Source organism: Carassius auratus, unplaced genomic scaffold (genome assembly GCF_003368295.1).
Source record: "Carassius auratus strain Wakin unplaced genomic scaffold, ASM336829v1 scaf_tig00214400, whole genome shotgun sequence".
Taxonomy (NCBI): Eukaryota; Metazoa; Chordata; class Actinopteri; order Cypriniformes; family Cyprinidae; genus Carassius; species Carassius auratus.
Genome location: NW_020527643.1, coordinates 24,574 through 38,436, shown reverse-complemented (window position 1 = coordinate 38,436; position 13,863 = coordinate 24,574).

Here is a 13,863-nt window from a genome sequence, read left to right as displayed (position 1 = left end):
TGGAAAAATCTATTAAAGACGTAATCAAACAGATGATGAACATTATGAACAGCAAGTTTTATATGATGCAGTCAAACTTATAGCACAGTTTGGTAGTTCTGTATGTTGTTTCAAGGTTGCCATCATCTGAGGTCCTCTGAGGGGTTGGCATCATCTCTTCTTATAACTGCAGTCCAAACTTATAAGCTGCCTGGCCAAAGAGATGTGTCTTTATTAGATTTAATCAGAAAGTATGTGTCTGAATCCATAAAGTTATCAGGAAGTCTTTTTCAGAGTTTGGGAGCCAAATGTGAAATAGCTCTACCTCCTTTAGTGGACTTTGCTATCCTAGGTACTATCAAAAGTCCAGAATTGTGCAACCTTAGGGAGCATGATGGATTGTAGCATGGTAGAAGACTAGTTAGAACCAAGAACCTTGTGGTCTTTTTTTTTCTCCACTTGGTGTCTAAACTACAGCAAAGACCCTCAGACTTCCGATCTGACAGGTTTTGTCATTTTTGCAAGAGCTGCTGTATAAGAGACGATCCCCATCCACGCTCACACTCTATGTGGCAGCCATAGTGGCTTCTCATGCACCTATTGAGGGCCAATCAGTTGGCAGACACAGCGCGGTCATCCGCTTTCTAAGGAGTATCAGGAGGCTGAATCCACCTGTCCTCCTACCGTCCGGTAATGGGATTTGCCCACAGTGCTGAGGGCCATGAACGGCCCCACCCTCGAGCCACTACAGTCTGCCAGCATTCAGTCACTATCACTGAAGACTGCCCTGCTTCTAGCACTGGCATCAGTAAAACAAATAGGGGACCTGCAGGCGCTCTCTGTTAGCCCCGTATGCCTGGAATTCGGTTAATATTAAGTTGTCCAGTTACATACCTAAGATGCTCTCAACTCCCTTCAGAGTACAGGTCATTACGCTCTCCGTGCTTTCTTCCTCTGAAAAGGACAGTGAGATATCTCTGCTCTGCCCAGCCAGAATTCTGAGAATCTATATTGAGCGTTCCATCCCCATAGGCAGTCAGAACCACTATGTGTTCGCTTTGGTAACCACACCAAAGCACATGTTCACGAAGCAAAACTCTCTAGATGGTTAGTAGATGCCATCTCACTAGCATACTCTTCCTTGAGCCTTCAATGCCCCAATGGCGTATGGACCCAACTGACTAGGAGCATTATATAGCTAGAATGGCCTGCCCATTCTGGCGGGCTTTGGCAGGCTTGTTGGGCTTCGTCGCCATAGGCTCATGCAGCTCTGCTGCCTAGCCATTGGTTCATTTTTTAATACACAGCATGAACAGTGAACCAATGGCTAGGCAGCAGAGCTGCATGAATGAAATTCATGAATTCACTGCGTGAATGAAAAAGTATTCAGTTTAGGAGTAAAAAGGCCTTTTCCCATATGCGTCTAGCAAGACGCAGTACTCATTGTAAAGATAACGAGGAGTTAATAATGATATAAAGATAACGAGGAGTTAATAATATTGATAAGCAGTTCTTCAGCTACAGGTAACAACTCTTTCAATAATTTAGTGGGAACAGGATCTAATAAACATGTTGTTGGTTTAGATGCAGTGATAAGTTTATTTAACTCTTCCTGTCTTATAGTTGTAAAGCACTGCAGTTATCTTTGGTTGCAATGAATGAAGCTGAAGTATTAGATGTTGTAGAATCTACATTTGTTATTGTATTTCTGATGTTATCTATTTTATCAGTGAATAAATTAATAAAGTCATTACTATTAAACTGTGCAGGAATATTTGGCATCTGGTTAATTGTTAATCTAGCCACTTTGCTAAATAAAAACCTTGGATTGTTTTGGTTATTTTCAATGAGTTTGTGGATATGCTCAGCCCTGGCAGCTTTTAGAGCCTGTCTATAGCTGGACATACTGTTTTTCCACGCAATTTCTAACTTTTTCTAACATAGCACGGACATGCCGTATGATGGCGTCTCTGACTATTACATCATTGCTTTCCATCTCACGGAGGGGAGCGAAGTGGTTCCAGGTGGAGATCTCGAAGACTGGAGGTAGCGGATGGGGAGAGGTCATAGCCCAGGGCTTGGCTCGTGTCTTCCATTGCTGGTGCACCCAGGGTCCCTGGCAATTGAGTGCATACATTTTGGTAACACATTATTTTGATAGTCCACTTCAGATATTCTAATTTTAAGTAACTTTGAGTATTAGAGTATCCATTTAATATCTGCTAACTCTTTATTTTGATCCCCCAAAAGTAATTCTGTACTGACTGTGAGAATCTTTGAAGTACATCTACTTATTCTATTAACCCTAACCTTAACCTAACAGTCTAATAATAATAGGCTCGTTTTATTCACATTACTTTATGCATTTTATTCTACGACATCACAAAGTTGGTATATAAATATGTGGAAGAGCTATTGTAATATTTATAATAGCTGTTTGATTGAATGATTTGTTATTGGACCCAAAAATGATCCATTTTATGTACATTTTACAATTTCATGTGCATCTTCACATTTCCATTCAGAGGTTTTTTTTTTTGTTTTGTTTTTTAATGCTGTATCGCAAAATTTGCATAAAAATATGTGGATGGAAAGATGGCCATTGCAATATTTGTATTCTGAATTTGGATTATTCTTCATTAGATTTATTTGCATTATGAAATGTTTCTAAACAAAGCACAAAGGAACAGAACAGAAAACTGGAGTCTTTGAGGCATTTTTAAATGTGTTATCTAAAGTCTTGAACCTAAACTTTAACACTATTCTTTTGCTGCCTTGAAAACCCTGCTTGTTCCTTCAGGAAATGCAAATCTAGTTGTCATTAATGAGCTAAATAACTCTCAAGCCACACTTTAAGTGCAGAACTTGGGCAAGATGAGCTCATTTTTGAGACCGGGTACCTTGTCACTTGCCTTAAGGCTTTGCTGTGTGTGCACTCAGGCTGATTTGGCATGTGTCAGGGCTCATTGTCTGTGGAGCCCGTAGCCCCTCTCTGGCGCACTCTGTCAGCATGCAGCGTGAATCTCTCAGTCCCGAAGCCCCCTGCCTCTCTAGACGGCGCAAACAGGCTACATGGCCATGACTGAAGGCCATGCAGGTTTTTGTGGAATGAGAACATTTTAAAAAGACGGGGTTCAGTGCCACTTTGAGTGCTGTTAACAAGGTGTAGGCCTGTCGGCTCTCCCAGAATGCATGCAGCCAAAGCCTGGCAGGTTCTCGCTCTGGTTTGCAGCAATGGAGCGACTGTGTAGTTAGTGTTACTTCTGTCACATGCTTGTGAGGCAATTTATCAGAGCAAGTAGTGATTTTAGTGTTTTTTTTTTTTTTTTTAACAAATGCAAATGCACGTTCAGGGGAAGGCCATGGCTGACTGCTCAAGGTGTTTAAAGTAGTCTAATGCACCATTATTTCCTTTCATACAAAACTTGTATAAATTCTGATTTTACATTAGCATTCTTATTGACACTGAGATTAAGAAATCAGTGGCACTGAGACATCATAACAGCCTAAAGAAATCTGTGGAAAATGAGAACAGACATCATCACCATATGACAGGGCCCTCGTGTGAAAAATACTTGCTGCTTTTCAATTGAACTTGTGATTTTCAAACAGTTTCAACCTGCGTGAGGTAGCATGGCTCATTGGAGTTGGAAATCTGCCACAGTTGTTTCTTGTTCCACATATTTTTTAAGTAATTCATGAAAAGTCTTGTCTAAATAAAATAGGTATGTTTTTGGAGTTTTGTATTAAAAACATGTCAGAAACTCTTTTCTGTCCATTGTTGGGACCTTATGGTATTTGTGTGCAATTTGTAGTTGAGAGGCAGAAAGCAGAAGGCCAGTCCACTCAACCAAACTTTGTCCGCTGATATTAAAGGGATAATTTACTCCAAAATACAAGTTTTGTCATTGTGTCATTTTAATAAAAGAAGCTATAGTCTAGCTAAAGTCTTGATAAAATTCAAGTTTAAATCAGTTATACCTATTATGTTATAATATATTGGATATGCAAGTACTTATGATGTCATTGATGTCCAACCTTCATTAAAGCTGTGATGTTTTAATTTGAGAGTATCGGCTCAAAATATAGCACACAAACTAGTGCTTGTGATGTTTTTAGAGTTTATCGACTGATGTGATCATTACAAACTGTTGTTCTGTTGAAAAGTTCTCCATGGAGATGCAGAAGATCATCTTCTCCTGTGGTAAAACTACATATATAGCTACTATTGTTTTAGCTTCTGGTGGCTTATTTCAAAGTTTAGAGATCAAGTGTTTCATTATTATCCTGTGGTGAGACACTTTCAGGTACCTCATAATAGCAGTCCAGACTGTCTCATAGTGGAAGTAGAGAAGGAAACAACCTTCTCTCTCTCTCTCTCTCTCTTTCTCTCTCTCTCTCTCTCTCTCTCTCTCTCTCTCTCCCTCTCTCTCTCTCTCTCTCTCACACACACACACACACATTGGGTGTTTCTCAATGTGTCTTAATGACACAATAGACATAAATGCTAAACAACAGATACTGTGTACAATGTCATACATTTTAGAAGTCATAAGACATATTAGATCATTTTGAAAGAATGTTTTTCACTCATTTATTAAAATAACTGACCATGTTCTGTATTTGTTTTTGCATGCAACCTGTGAGGACAATATATTTTGTTTTCTAATTATCTTTACAATGTATTATCTAAGCTCAGAACTCAGCTAAAATATAATTTATTTAGATGTGCTGCTGTATATCCATTAGGCACGGTGCATTTCTGTTCCATTCACATCCGAGTCCTTAAAGAACCATTAAAAGACTGGACATTGAGTATGTTTCATTTCTACTATTTATTCATGGTTATTTTTACTGTAACTAGTTCTGAGTAAGATCATATAGTATGTTATTTACTGTGTTGATATTTCAAAGAAGAGGAAGCTCTCTGCTACTGACAAAATCTCCACATCAATAAATATTGAAGTTGTAAGCTAGGATATGTGGGCTTTACAAACATGTGTGGGCTTGTTTATTATAGTAAAAGTTGTTGGGAAAAAAGGTTATTTCAGTGCCTCTACCCTGAACCAACCATCTTTCACTTCTGTATAGCTTCTCATTCTTTATTTCTTTCTGGCCTGAATGAATGCTACATTTGAAGACATAAAATACTCATATTGAAATCAATTTCAGGTTCAGTATAGGATGCAGTCCAAGAGACATTGCTAAAATGACATGGAAGGAGCCTTTGATACAGTTTTTTTTTTTTCTTTTTTCTTTTCATTAGAGAGCTTTTCATCTGTTGAAGTGGATGTCCATTCAGTACTCTGAGTGACTGTAAATGTACTCATAAAGAGAGCGAGTGAAGACTCTGACAGGGTAAAAAGATCACAGCAGGTTATCTTCTTCCTCATTTGTCAAGCAAAGTTCATACAAGCCCGAACAAAAACCATTCTAATTGCCATGATGAATTTATTTCACCACGCTCGATGTCTTGACCAAGAGACAAGAGCTAGAAAGGGCAGCTCACTCTGTCTATTTAAAAATTAATGTAGCCATGCTCACATACGTCTGTGTGCGGTCTGCTTTTAGGAATACCACATAGTGCAAGTGCTTTAGAAAATGTCATCTGACCTTTTATTACGACACCATTCCTAATTGCATCTAGAATAATTACACCACATAATCACTTTCATTGAGCTGGTGAAAGCTATAATTAGAGTCTGTAATTGATATGGTGAATAAAACAGTGGAATCCTTACAAACCTGGTGATTAGAGTGTGTGTGCTTATCGATGGCCTTTAAAATTCCCTGAGTAAGGAAATCTCACTTTCATATGGCCCTGATAATAAAATGATCAATTTGATTATAGTTTAGTTGGTCTTTAACATGCTCTGTCTTGTATAATAAATGTTCTACTACATTGTTGTTACATATAAAAGCATGTTGCTACAGATTGCAAAGCTAAATCAGCACAGCATATTATATGTATTATGCATTTCAATAGATTTTCTGAAAGTGTCATTATCTTATTATTGCTCTGTCTCTTCAAAAATGTAGTGTCAACACAACAAGTTCAAATCAAAAAGCTTCCCTCCTGCATATCATTTTTTCCCAGTGAAATAAACACAATTTTTTAGTTAACAGTTTAATTTAACAATTTATATTCAGTGTTACATGAAAAAACAAAAAAAGTGCAGAAAAGAACTTTTAGGCCATACTTTATTTTAAGGTGTTTTTGTTACCGTTATTTGAGACCCACTTTATATTAAGTGCCATTAACTACTATGTATTTACATTTTAATTAATAATTTAGTACAATGTACTTAATGTGTACATTCGTGTTTTTACATTGTACTTATATTTAAAAAAACCTACATGTAATTACATCTGTATTTAATTTCTGTAATAACATTTATAATTACACTGTTGACCCATACTTTACATCTTAACCCAACCTTAAACTTACCCATACCTCCAACCCTCTCCCTAACCTTACCCCTATCCCACCTCAATAGCAGCAAAAGTGTATTACAATACAATATGAACACAATAAGTACATTGTACTTATTTTTTTATGTAAGTACATAGTAGTTAAGGCCACCTAATATAAAGTGGGACCGTTATTTGTATTAAGTACTGAGTACTCTGTAGGTACCTGGCGACAGAAATGGAGAAAAGGACCTTGGGAGAAACCTGGTGTGGTGTAATTCCAGTCTGCAACACATCAGGTTGAGGATTGATATCTTTCAGAATTTTTCATCTAGTTATTTTTCCTTGAAAATTTGGATACATATTACACCAGCGTTTGGTGAGAGGGTTGTTGGAGCTGCAAACAGGGTCTGCAGTCTTAGTGGTCTTTATTTATTTATTAGTTTGTAGATTTAAAAACTGTAATAAGAACATTGTGAAATAAAGTGTTGCCAAGTTTTATTCTCTTAGGTACATCCTGTTCTTCACAGGAAAATGCAATACAATTTACATTGCAGAACATGCAGATTATAGACAGTTGATAAATGTTGTAACAAGGTTAACATAAATATTACAGAGCACCAGAGGACTAAACATTTACTAAGCAGTTTGACACTTGGCAAGCACTTTTTCAGTTTAGGATTCAAATGAGTGTGTGAAAACCATTCCAGGACCAGAAGGAGCATGTAAAAAAAAGAAAAGAAAATGCTTTACTTATTACCTCAATTATTCTGAATGATCGTGTAAACCAAAAGATTTACGAGCTCTCAGTGAGGACGTGGCTGTATGACTCTGGAGTGTGACACAGTGCCATGAAACAATGTTTTGAAAATATAATCTTAAACAGTAATCATTAATTAGGTGTCTTTCAAACCGGCATTATTGCAACAAACAGAAAATTATGCAAATAGTAGAGTCTCTGCAAAAATTGTGATGCACTTGTGATAACAACAAAATTGCTTTTAACCTAAACAATTCTGCAGAAATTAGCATGGCTTACAAATGTGAATATGTTCAGGAAAATTACCCATCAGCCATTGCACATCACTCCAGTACTTAAAGAAGTTTAAATAAAATAAAGGCTGTGAAGATGAGATGAGGCTTCACAAGTCCCAGCTGTACACATTTTTATAAAGTTACGATTCAACTATCACTATTATGGTTAAATAAGATAAAATACATCTTATTTCTTAAATTTTCATTATTTGAATGGGTAATGTTATTTTGATAACCCAGTTTAGAGATTCTACTAGCTGTAAACAACTTGCAACAACATGTCAACTAGCAGCCATTAGAGTATTAGTAGACTGGCTGTTTAATATCTGCTAACACTTTATTATACCCCCCACCCCAACATTCTACTACCTATAAGAATCTTTGAAAATTGAAAAATGTCTAACATTAACAATCTAAATAAAGTGTGATTGTTATCATTTTCAAATATTAAATTTAATATTTTTTTAAAGAGTAAAAAAATTGCATATTCATAAAATTACAGCTAGACATATACACATGTACTGTTTATTACAGTACATCAACACATTGCAATTGAAATAGAAATTATTTAAATAATATTTTGTCATTATACCTCAAACTAATGTTAGGTTCACATATGTACTTTGCATTTTTAATCCTGTGCAAATCTGCCAAGTCTGTGTTTTTCTCACATAACCTCTGTAAATGTTCCAGAGCAAATTTCCTACAGTTTAAAAACTTTTTAAAGTTGTTTTTTATTTGTTTTTTTTTGGCAAAATCAGTAGTCCTGTGAGAAATCGAAGCATGTCCTGATGCAAAGGTCTTTGATTGCTGATATTGTAGTATCCCAACACTTCTCCTCATGTGTTCTTTGGCCTAGCTGAGCTACCATTTGTGCGCCAAAGTTCTGCATGCTGTATCTTTCACTATGGATAGTATCTAACAATTTTTTTTATTAATAAATTAATTAATAATAATAATAATAATAACAATAATAATAACAAATGATAATAATAAATTAATAAAGAGAGCCTAATTTGTTATAAGTAGCCACTTCTATAAACTCATGTGAAGTTTATTTAAATAAAGCTTATATAATAAATTAAAATTATATTAATATATATTTCATTAGACATATACGACGTACGTGATGCATGCAACCTCATCACATCTAGAAAACACATCAACATCGAGATGCTAGTCCTGTCCAAATAAGTGCATGAAATTGCAGATGTTGGATGATAGGAATTTAAACGCAAATGTAGTTTAGAAACTAGCCCCATCCAAACAGGGCTATAGAATTAACCCTTTGCAGGGAACATAAAGCCAAATCCTCCATTTTGTTCACTAAATGCCATACTCTTAACTTTTATTTGAAAAAAATCCATACATTAGGTTTAGAAATTCAATGCATGGACACCCTTTGAAATTAATTGCTGTCATAAAATACTGTACAGTCTAACAGCAAAACATTACATTTAATACATGTGCCTTAATGTATGATAAAAAATACATGAATACTTTTAACATCCCAGAAGAAATTTACATTAAATCAAACAATTAACAAATAGTACAAGGTGAGGTATAAATGGGCTGCACTGGTGCAGAACAGTTGATTTGTTGCTCTGTTGATCACCAGTGTCACGCAGTATAGAGTCCCTGGTGAGCCCTGTTATTCATGGTCAGTCCACTACACATGTGCTTCATTAATATTTCAGTACTGTCTTATGACATCCGGTAGGAGCAAAGCTGTATTTGATATGCAGCACAGTCGACCATTAGAGGTAGGGCGGTATCATGCTTCAGAGAGATTTTGCTCCTTCTTCAAATTACACACATGATTAAAGGTTGGATGCAAATACCAAGTACACTCAGATAATTCTGAAAACAGCAATTATCAAAACGCAAGAGTGGCACACTGGACATTTTTTATAGTAACCGCTGTGAAGTTTTTATTTTTTTATTTTGTATGTTTGTGTTATTGCAAATCTTAATTTATTATTTCTATGAGGCACAGTGTGTGTGGCATTTGTTCATTTTCTTGGAATATCTGCTTGGAAAAAATCATTATTATTATGCCAGTTGGTGCAGACAAACAACTGAAAGCAGCTGAACAGGATCAGTGGTCGTCCAGTGTCAGTAATCCTTCATCTTCTCAGTCATCGTCTATTTTAAGAAAGTGCCCTTTATTTGTTTGAGTATGTATGTGTCAGACAGGGTGTGTTTGCTTTGAACTTTGCGGCTCTAGGCGTAAAGTTCATGATGGTGGCTCTGCAGACGGGTGGAGGTCCTGGGGTCCAGAGGATTCTGTTGGTTTTCTGCCGCTCACAAAACCCTCCCAGCATTCTGCCTGCAGCCCTTGTCCTTGTAGACGCCAAACTTGCTTAAGATAACACATGCACAATGCCCAGAGATATTTGTATTCTCAAAACGGAGGCTGTAAGGCTTTATGAAAACAAAGTGGTTGTTTCCCATAATGTTACTTGAAGTCTGACAACTGTGTCTGTCAATCTCACCAAAGTGTATATATATGTGTTTTTCTTTTTTTTTTTTCATTTACTGCCTTCAGTATCAGTGTTGGAGTATATACTTTAACCACAACCATGCTACTCTTTTAAAAATTAAGATAGCTACACTAAAATATAGCTTACTACGAACTGAAGCTCTAGAAGGGGGCAATACCTTTCAAACCATTTCGTCTTTGATGAAATACCTTAAATAAGGTCTTCGTCTAACATACAGTAATTGCAATTTATCTTTATATTTTATTCTAAGACAAATTACAAGAGTAATATCCTCTTTTGTTTTTTGAACAAAGGTGTTGCTAGCAAGTGGTTAAATTGAGCTAAGCATGGGGGCATGCAGTTGAGTTGAGTCAGGTCAGACATCCAATTGTTGTATTTGCTATACAATTGTTATATTTAAGAATTAAATCCCAATACCCCTCACCCAGCAAGCAAAATTGGAACGAAAGTACAATACAATTGAGCTTATACTCTAATAAGAATATTTCCCCACTCAAATTTCAAATGCAAACACCCGACTAAGAAAAAAGTAATTCCTCAACGGCTCACTCATATCCTCACTGTATTAGAACAAAGCAGAAATAGTCTTCATATCCATACAGAAATGTATTTTGTTAAATAATATGACAATATACAGTATTTCGTATATGGAAATCTAATATGTTTTTTTCTTGAGGAATTAAAAGTTAGTGAAGGTGATGCTTAGAAGTCTTTGAAGGACCCCTAAGTTTGTCAGTCTGCAGCCTTGTCTTTCTGTTCATCAAGATCTTCTTAATCAAACCTGGTTCCCTTTCGATACTTCACTCATACTGCGTATGGGGAAAAGCTCCTTTTTTCCTCGATACTGAAGCCTTTTTTCAATAACGCAGTGCAACTGCACTGCCATTGGTTTAATCTGTAAACTTTTTTAAACCAATGACAGCGCTGCGTAGCTGCGCGAGCCTGTGGCGATGCAGCGCGCCAAAGCCCGCCAGAATGGGCGGGGCGAATGGCTATATAAGCAGGCAATCGCCAGAGGAAATCAGATCTTACTCCTTCAGCGACGACTTCACTTCGTTGGATCTCTGCTGAACGCCTTCGCCTGGAACGAGCTCTCGCCGTCGAAGAGGCACCGCAGCGGACCAGCTGAGACCGCCGACCGCCTGCAGCGCCGGCGTACTCGCAGACAGCCGCTCTCAGCGCCGATCTCGGGCCGCCCGCTTCCCGCTTCCGGCCGCTTCTCAGCGATCTCCTGCCGCCATCCGGCGATCCTAAAAGAGCTTTTTCCAGCGGTTTTCACCGCTCTAAAAGAGCGTTTCTAACGCCGTTTTAACGGCGACGGCCATGCCGCGCCACAGCTGTGGCACATGCAGAGCCCCTCTGCATGAGGACGACGGCCATGGTGAGTGTGTTTTCTGCCTGGGTAAACCCCATGCTGAGGCTGCACTCACTGAGACTTCATGCTGCTTTTGTGAAAGCATGAGTCTCGCCTCTCTGCGCTCGCGGATTGCTTTCTTTAATGAAAGTAATCCCGCCCCTCGCGCCCTCCCGTCTTTTTCCTCCAGCGAGCCGGCCAGGAAAAGACAGCGGGGAAGAGGGGCCCAGCGCCCGGATTTGGGTGAGCTCACGCCGGCTCAGCGCCCGTGTGCCTCACCCTCTCCAATGAGAGAGCCGTCCCCTGTCCTCTTCTCACGCCCAGAGCAGCGTCCCTCGGCTGAAGCGAGCGACCTTGTCTCTTTTGGCGGATCGGAGGACGAGCCGCTTGACGACTCCATGTCACTCGCGGCTTCTGAAACGGAGGACTGGGCCGGCGATTCTGACCCCGCCCACCTGCCGTCACTGGAGCCCATCGACGCCAGAGCTGGGAGCGAGCTTCTCCGCATCCTCTCCAAGGCCGTTGAGGAACTCCATTTGGAGTGGGCCCCCCCTGAAGAGCCGACACGCAGCAGGCTGGACGAGTGGTACCTGCCAGGACGCCGCCAGGCCCCCCCGCCAGCGACCTGCCCCATTCTTCCCTGAGGTTCATGACGAGCTGACAAAGTCGTGGCGCGCCCCCTACTCGGCCCGCCTACGCACTTCCTCTGCAGCTCTCAGCTCAGTAGATGGCTCTCAGGAGAAGGGCTATGAGCAATTGCCGCCCCTGGATGAGGCCGTGGCTGCTCACCTCTGTCCCCCCGCGGCTGTGGGGTGGAAAAATAAGAGAGCCCTTCCTTCCAAGCCCTGCAGGATGACCTCTGCCATGGCTGGCAGGGCCTACACTTCTGCGGGCCAAGCCGCTTCATCTCTGCACACCATGGCCATATTGCAGGTGTTCCAGGCAAAGCTTCTCCGTTCCCTGGATGAGTCTAGCTCTAGTGAACCTGCTTTCCGTGACCTCCGCAGCGCCACTGATTTGGCTCTGCGCGCCACGAAAGCCACGGCCCAGGCCATCGGACGATCCATGGCCAACCTGGTTGTGCTGGAGCGCCACCTCTGGCTCAACCTAACAGAGATTAAGGAGAGCGACAAAGTGGCCTTTCTCGATGCCCCAGTCTCTCCATGCGGCCTCTTCGGACCAGCGGTAGAAGGGTTTACAGAACGCTTCACTGCAGCACAGAAGTCGTCCCAAGCCATGCAACACTTCCTGCCCAAGCGCTCCACCTCTGCCCCGAGTCGCCCCAGGACTGCACCGACTCAGCACCAGAGCAAACCTGCCCCTTCTACCCCCCAGGCGGCACCCCCTAAGGAGCAGCACCCAGCTCGCCCCACTAGGCGCGCTAAACCGCCTAGATGTCAGGGCCCCCGGCAAAGGATTGTGCTGGACCCGACGCCCTCTAAATCCTCCTGATCGTTGGGGAAGAAAGAGGAAGGGGCAAAGTCCCGCCGCGGCCGGACCACCCCAGAAGCTCTCTCGCCTGTCTGCTGTGCGACCTGGGCCCACTGTTGTTGCGTCCACGCAAAGCGCCGTTGTTATGGCGAACACAATAAATATTTCACATTTTCAAAAAGAGAGCACTTTTCCTCTTCCACACTCGTCAGTGTTCAGGCCCCTGATCAGCGGTCTGCCATCCGACACTATCCAGCCCCTTGTCACGCGGGCCGAGGCCTGGCAGGCCATCCCCGGAGTGTCCAAGTGGGTGTTGGGGATAATAAAACACGGATACTCACTGCAGTTCGCCCGAAGACCCCCGCGTTTTCGCGGAGTGATTCCCACCTCGGTAGAGCCGGACGATGCTCAGGTCCTCCGCACCGAAGTGATGACGCTGTTAAGGAAGGGAGCCATAGAGATAGTTCCTCCCTCAGACAGCGGGTCGGGGTTCTACAGCCGTTATTTCCTTGTCCCCAAGAAAGATGGCGGTCTCAGACCCATCTTAGACCTCAGACACCTGAACCTTTCCCTCATGAAACGGAAGTTCAAGATGTTGACACTGAAGCAGATCCTCACGCAGATTTGCCCCGAGGACTGGTTCTTCTCGCTGGACCTGAAAGATGCTTACTTTCACATCCAGATAGCCCCCCATCACAGACGATTCTTGAGGTTCGCGTTCGAGGGTGTGGCTTACCAATATACAGTCCTTCCCTTTGGGCTGTCTCTAGCTCCCCGCACTTTCACGAAGTGCATGAACGAGGCGCTCTCCCCTCTGAGACAGATGGGAATTCGCATTCTGAACTTTTAATTCTTCAGGACGATCCCTCGGACGAGTGGATGCTCCATCCCCAGACAGTTCTCAAAATCTGGGAGATTTTCGGGAAGGCAGAGGTCGACCTCTTCGCCTCAGAAAGCAACTCTCATTGCCCAACTTATTTTTCAAAGGAAACAGATGCGCTGGCCCACAACTGGCCCAGCCTCCTTCTTTATGCTTTTCCCCTGATCGCTCTGATCCCTCAGGTCATCAGACGAGTCAGGGAAGACAGACACAGAGTCCTCCTAGTGGCCCCACTCTGGAGGACCCAAGTTTGGTCCTCGGAGCTTTTC